The following is a 7,105-nucleotide window of genomic DNA, read 5'->3' on the forward strand; positions in this document are numbered from 1 at the left end:
CCCAGAAACCGAGCCTCAATGCTTCAGTGTCAAAACAGACCCAGGCACTTAGCCATGGGGACTTTTTGGTGGGCTCTTTGTCCTTTTGAATGTCAAATACAACTTTCCTCTGCCAGGCCCCCTCTGTGGTTGCCACTGGAATCCACCATTGCAGTGCCCAGGCCCTGAGCCCTGAGCCCCGAGACGGGCTGTGGTCAGAGGCCGAGTGCCCTCGTGAACAGCAGTTGTGCTCACTCCCTTCCTTATTCGGGGTGTGTGCAGGTGTGTGCAGATGTGGGTCAGGACTGGCCGTTGTTTTCTGCTTTAGCTTCCCCAGGCCTGGGACTCTGGCTTCCTGCTTTTCCCAGCCTGGCAGGCTCTCTGCTCTCATTTCCCCTGGTTTACTCCCCTCTCTCTCTCAACAGCCTCCCTGAATTTCCCCATCTCAGGTCCTCACTTTCCCCCCATTTCCCAGACTCCACCAGTCTCCCCATTTCCTACCTTCTCCAAAACTCCTGGCCTCCTTCAACCGCCCCCCACCTGACCTCTTGCTGTCTCTCCCAGCCTCCCCAGCTCACCCCAGTCTCCATGACCCCTTTTCTTTTCCTTCTTCCCAGGGTCTCTTGATGGCTCCATCCTTGCTGAATCTCGCCTCATTGCCTCCCGCCGCCCTGCCTTGGTCAGCAGCCCCGCACCTGCCCGCCTCCCTCTCCTCCAGGTGGCCCGCTGCCAGTCCGGGCCCAGCAGGGTTGCCATGGGAACCACCGAGCAGCCTAGGAAGCTGCCATAGATCTAATCACCCGCTGTGAGGTTTCAAGGAACAGCTCACTTTCTAGACCATTAGGCTGAGGTGGGGGGAGGGAGGGTGCGGGAGCAGGAGCGGGGAAGAGGGGAAGATGCCAGCCCAGGCTGGGTGGCCGCAGGGCTGCCTGGGGGCAGGAGGCCAGGTGTGCCCAGTCACACGGTCTCCTGCCTCCCTGGCACGCTCAGACCCTCTGGGATTTTCCTGAAGAGCTCACTGATGCTCCGTTTATTCTCTCCTTGCTCCCCACCACTCATTCATTCGTTCATTCATTCATTCACACACCCCCCACCGACTGCTAGGTTAGGCCTTCCCAGTGCAGTGGGTGAGACAGACCCTTACCCAGAGCATTGCTGGAGGGCATTGAGGGACTGCAGGAGACCCCAGGAGGGCGAAGAGGATTGTCCGCCAAGCGAGAGGAGGTCCCTTCTCCACCTGCAAGTTCTGTCTCTGAGGGTGGCCACGGAAGCTGCTTCTTTTTCTTTCTTTCTTTTTTTTCCTCCGCAGGGCCAGACTCCGGGAATCGAACCTGGGTCCCCAGCACAGCAGGTGAGAACTCTGCCACTGAGCCGCCGGTGCCCACCCAGAAGCTGTATTTGAGCACGTCTCGCAGTGGTTCTGAAACGGGCCAAAGGGTGAGGCCTCTCCTGACGGCCCTTCCTAAGGGAGGTGGGGGTGGGGCAGCTCCTTCAGAGCAGACCCCCCTCTTACAGCTCTGCCAAGAATGGGCTGGAGCAATCACATATCGAAGTCCACAGTTCACGGCACCCAAAGGCCCTGGGAGGGTAGAAGAGGTTATTTAGGGAAGTTGTTCCCACCTACTGCCCACCTCTGCCCAACCCCCCACTTTAGCCTTGCAGCCAACAGGGTTAGTCAGGGATCTGTGCCTGGGTGGACCTGCTAGCTTGGGCTGGTCTTCGATGGCTCCCCTAGCTACCAGGCATTTGGTTTCTCTCACGGAGGCCAGTGACTCTGTTTGCACATAATCTGCATAAATTTGCATGCAGAGTCGGCCAGGCCCAGCAGAACATGCAGCAAACACATTTTTCTCACCAGGGTGCTTGCAGCTGGATTAGAGCCCAGGTGCGCAGAGACCAAGGTTATAAAATCCTTCCTTCCTTTGGCCCTTGGTGCTCCTTCAGGGTTTCCTTTCCTGCATCTTTCTATTCCCACCGCCCCTCCGTGGAACGGAGGCCCCTAAATCAGCAAAGGCCGGAAGGATGTTCCAACCAGGAAACTCGGGTTCTCTTGTTCCTTAAGGAACAGGTGAAATCAGGGTGCGGCAGAGTCAGGCTTAATTCCTGCACTGCCCAGCAGGAGCCCAGAGCCCAGCTGTCTGCGGTTTCCGACTCCTGATAGCTCTGGCCTTAGTTCAACAGCCTGCACCTGGCTTCCACCTCTAACTTAGCAACCTCAACTTCACCTCCACCCGCCTGAACCCTCCACCCCAGCCACCTTTGTCTTCCCTCGGTTCCCTGCTGCTCCCTCTGCCACTCCTTTCAGGATGCCTTTTCCTGCCCACAGCCCTGCCGGCCCGGCCACATCCCAGCCTGTGCCGTGCTCTTCCTCGTCCTTGTCATTCACGACCCAGCTCAGAGTCTCCACTGTGAACTTCCCCTGACCCTCTGGGCAGAGGTGACCACTCTCTCTTCTTGGTCTCCACTGGGCTTAAGCAGGTGCCTAAGAGCCCCAAGCCCAGATTCAAATCTTGACTCCTCCATTTTGGAGCTCCGTGACCTGGGGCAATTCCCTCAACCTCTCTGGGTCATATTTGCTCTTCCACAGAGTGGAGATCATAATGAGATGATGCAAGTTAGCTCTTAGCCCAGTGCCTGCACGTAGTGAGCTGTTGGTGAGTGGTGGTCCTTGTAGATAGCCTGATGCCCACTGTTTTGTTTCTTTACTCTTCTGTCTGCCCCACCAGGCTGTGAACTCCTTGAGATCAGAGCCTTTCTTTTATTTCTGTATTCCTAGTACTTACACAGGCCTGATGCATAGTAGAGCTTTTGCAGACAATTGTTGAATGAATGGGCAGATGTCAGCATTTTTATTCTGTATGTTTTGCTTCCCCTTCTCTGCACTTAGCTTTGCAAAGATAAAGACTGGGCCTTATGCTCAGTTGTACCCCTTACAGAGCCAGGCGTGCACATAGTCGGTGCTTGACAAAGAGTTGTGGTGTGTTTCATTAGGCGGCTCCTTCCCAGGCAAACAGAATCCAGCCTCTGATCCCCACGCACCAGCCGTCCTCTTGGGTATAATGGATACATATTTCTTATTGCCCACGTGTCTTGCCTTTCCTGCTGAGCACTGTATTAAAGGGCTGTTAAGCAGCTCAAGTGCACTAATATTCTTTTCAAAATTATTACATTCACCTTTTGTTGGCAGAACATGCCTTATGAAACATCCCAACCTTTTATTGAGTGTGGGTGTATGTTTTCTGCTTCCGCCTCAACAGCAGTACTGAGACCAAAAGGCCTTGAAAGGGTTCCAAGTGCCTGCTGTGCCAAGGATATGGCTGGGTTCAAGGGGCCAGGGGAGACCGAGTTTGGGCTAGGCTTGAGTTGACCTAGGAAGGACTATTATTATCATCACATCATTGTCATCTTCATTACTATCAGTGCCACCACCACTGTCACCATCGTAATCATGACCACCACCACCCACCATCACACAACCATTACCACCATCACCTCCAGCATTGAAACCACGATCACCATTACAGTCTACACAGCCACCATTACTGCCACCACCACCACCTCAACCAGCACCAACACTACTATCACCACCATGATCCCCATACCACCAGCTTCTCCCAATGACACTGCTGTCATCTACACAGCCACCATTACCACTGTCGAAACCATAATCCATCGAAACCATGATCACCATTACAATCTATACAGCCACCATTACTGCCACCTTTATTACCACCACCACCATCACTACCACACCATCACCATCTCAGTGGCATCTCCACCACCATCACCATGGCCATCATTACCACCGTCACCACCACCATCACCATAGCCATCATTGCCACTGTCACTACCACCATCACCACCACCACCACCACCATCTCAACAGCATCTCACCACCATCGCCATGGCCATCATTACCACTGTCACTACCACCATCACTACCACCACCACCACCATCTCAACAGTATCTCACCACCATCGCCATGGCCATCATTACCACTGTCACTACCACCATCACTACCACCACCACCACCATCTCAACAGTATCTCACCACCATCGCCATGGCCATCATTACCACTGTCACTACCACCATCACTACCACCACCACCACCATCTCAACAGTATCTCACCACCATCACCATGGCCATCATTACCACTGTTACTACCACCATCACTACCACCACCACCACCATCTCAACAGCATCTCACCACCATCGCCATGGCCATCATTACCACTGTCACCACCACCATCACCATGGCCATCATTACCACTGTCACTATCACCATCACTACCACCACCACCACCATCTCAACAGTATCTCACCACCATCGCCATGGCCATCATTACCACCGTCCCCACCACCATCACCATCTCAGTGGCATCTCCACCACCATCACCATGGCCATCATTACCACCGTCACCACCACCATCACCATGGCCATCATTACCACTGTCACTACCACCATCACTACCACCACCACCACCATCTCAACAGCATCTCACCACCATGGCCATGGCCATCATTACCACCACCGCCACCACCACCACCATCTCAACAGCATCTCACCACCATCGCCATGGCCATCATTACCACCATCACCACCACCACCACCATCTCAACAGCATCTCACCACCATCGCCATGGCCATCATTACCACTGTCACCTCCAACCACTCCATGATGATCACCACTACTATCGACACAGCCACCATCACCACCACCATCACAAGCATCATCATCACTCCTGTCATGACCACCAATACCACCAAAAGTAATACACTATTAAGTATTAACTTTTATTGAAAGCTTTACCTGTGATTGGTATAGAGCTAAGCATGTTAGGTGCATAGTTTTATTTAATTTTCAAAATGACCCTATGAGGAAGATGCAATTTTCATTTTCATTTTCCAGATGAGAAAACTGAAGCTCAGAAAGGCTAAGACACTTTCCCAACAGTACATAGCCAACAAGAGGAGGAGTCATTTTTTTTTTTTATTCAAGTTAGCACACATTTAATGAGTGTTCATTAGCACCCAGGGTATGGTGCCTCCCTCACCACACTCACAAAGGTGAGTGTGTTTCCTGACGGAAAGGATCTTATAGCTCTCTAGGGGGAGATGGACCTGTATAGTTTTATAGTTAATACAAACCAGTCTAAGGGTAAGTGAAGAGAGATGCAGGCAAACTTCCCTGGAGGCCATAGGAAAGAAAGATCGTATGTGGTTAAGACCTGCACCTAGGGACACCCCAATAATAAACACATTTTGTTAAAGTCTGTTTTGGTTTTTTTTCTTACTTGAGTTTTCTTGCCTTTATGACTGCCCCCGGGAGTCTGGCCAAATCAAAGGAAGACTTGGCTCTCTCTCTAATTCCACATGCCTAAGCTCTAGGTCAATTTAGTTTTGCTGCTCTTGGCTTATCAGACTCACCATCTTAGTCTCCAGCTGGGAAGGAGGGTAGCAGCCCTTTTATAGATGGAGAAAACCAAGACTCAGAGAGGGGAAGGAACTTGTTGAAGGCACTGAGTAATCTTTTTTTTTTTTTTTTTTTTTTTAGTTCTTTGTCAGCTTGGACATTCTATGATGCCTTTATGGGCTCTAGTTTTGTCAGGAATGAAAGGGGAAGCACCCCTGGTAAGACTGTCTTCCCTTGGCTGTTTGCTTATTCAGTAAATGGTGGTGGGCTCCAGCCTCCTTTTTCTGCTCTCTGCCCTTGGTCGCTTCCAAGGGGACTTCTGGGCGTCCTTAGTGGGCACAGGAAGGGAGCTGAGAGCTCTTTGTGCACTGGTCCTCCAGGGGTTCACCTTCCCCCTGACTGGCCAGGTGACCTCCCTCTTAGAGAGGAAAGGTTTCGGAGCACATGGTGTGGTCTCCAGATCCCTCATCAGAAAAATGAATTGAGCAGCATTTCAGTGTGGGCTTCTTTTCAGGGGCAAGCAGATGGGTCTTTCTCCTGAGAGGCTGGAGAAGCAAGAGGGAGAGGGGAAGGGCATTTCAGATATTTTGTCTGAATTATGAATGCAACTCCCCTTTTGGCATCCTCTCAAGAGACTGCAGTAAAGCCTTAACTTGCCTTTTGATGATTTCTGTGTAGAAACGAATATTTCTTTGAATGTGACTCATGCTGAGGTTGGGTTCAGGGAGTAGGCAAGATGCCCTTGCACTCAGAGCATTTCACTTGATTCCTTCATTTGCTCATTCAACAAATATTTTTTGACCTCCCACTAAGTGCCAGGCCTTATGCTGGGAATGGGGAGCCCAGTAGTGAGGACACAGGAGATGTGGCCCCTGCCCTTGTAGGGAAGAGGGGAGGGCAGCCGTCTGTAGTAGTTACAGATGGAAATGCAATCTCAAATGGTTTTAAGCTCTATGCAAAAGCAGCAAGTGCTAAGAGAAGTGGGGACAGGGATCTGGAAGTGGTTTTTGGAATCAGCAGAGGCTTCCTTGAGGAGGTAAGGGTAGACGTGAAGTAATAATGATGCCAATACTTACTGAGTGCTACCGGGGCTGATCTTCGCTGGAGTGCTGGCTGTTAACTCGGTGAGCATCTGTGCTCTGCGTCAGTGCTTTGATGTCACACATCACCTCCAGGGCGAGGCACCATTCTAAGTGCTTCACTCATATTAACTCACATCATCCTCACCCCTACAGGATGAAAGCCATTGTTGCATTTTACAGATTGGGAAACCGAGGCACAGAGAATCAAGTCAATCGCCTGATCATGCACAACTAGCAAGTGGTGGGGCTGGGATTTGAACTTTGGAGTCCAGCCTCCTACCTGTTACCTTGCTCATGTCTCTGCTGGTAAGTGGCAAGGACAAGGGGGGAAGTGAGCAATGGCCTGAGCATCCCAAGCAGGTGGAACAGGGCTGCGTGGGCAGACGCGTGGTGGGAGAAAGAGTCTGGGGCGGTTAGGGAACCAGGGGAGCTGGCATGTGGGGAGCTGGGCAGGCCCGGATTGTGTGGGACCCAGGAGGGACATTGAGATTTGGGTCTAGAGTGTAGCAGAGTGAGCACCGCAAGGGCAGGGGCTGTGTCTGTTTTATACCCAGTGCAGAACGCACTGCCTTGCACAAAGTAGAAGATGCTCAGTATAGCAATTTGGTGAATGACTGAATAAAGAAT

The 7,105-nt window shown here is 51.7% G+C and overlaps 1 long non-coding RNA gene across 1 annotated transcript; it reads left to right on the plus strand.

Annotated features, from left to right (window-relative positions):
- Nucleotides 1-742: 742 nt before the first annotated feature.
- On the plus strand, nt 743-6,771 carry LOC143664248 (uncharacterized). The gene is made up of 4 exons (XR_013166393.1): nt 743-789; nt 1,289-1,416; nt 5,538-5,614; nt 6,659-6,771. It is a non-coding gene; the product is annotated as an uncharacterized LOC143664248 (long non-coding RNA).
- Nucleotides 6,772-7,105: the final 334 nt, after the last annotated feature.

This window comes from Tamandua tetradactyla, chromosome 2 (assembly GCF_023851605.1).
Source record: "Tamandua tetradactyla isolate mTamTet1 chromosome 2, mTamTet1.pri, whole genome shotgun sequence".
Lineage (NCBI taxonomy): Eukaryota > Metazoa > Chordata > Mammalia > Pilosa > Myrmecophagidae > Tamandua > Tamandua tetradactyla.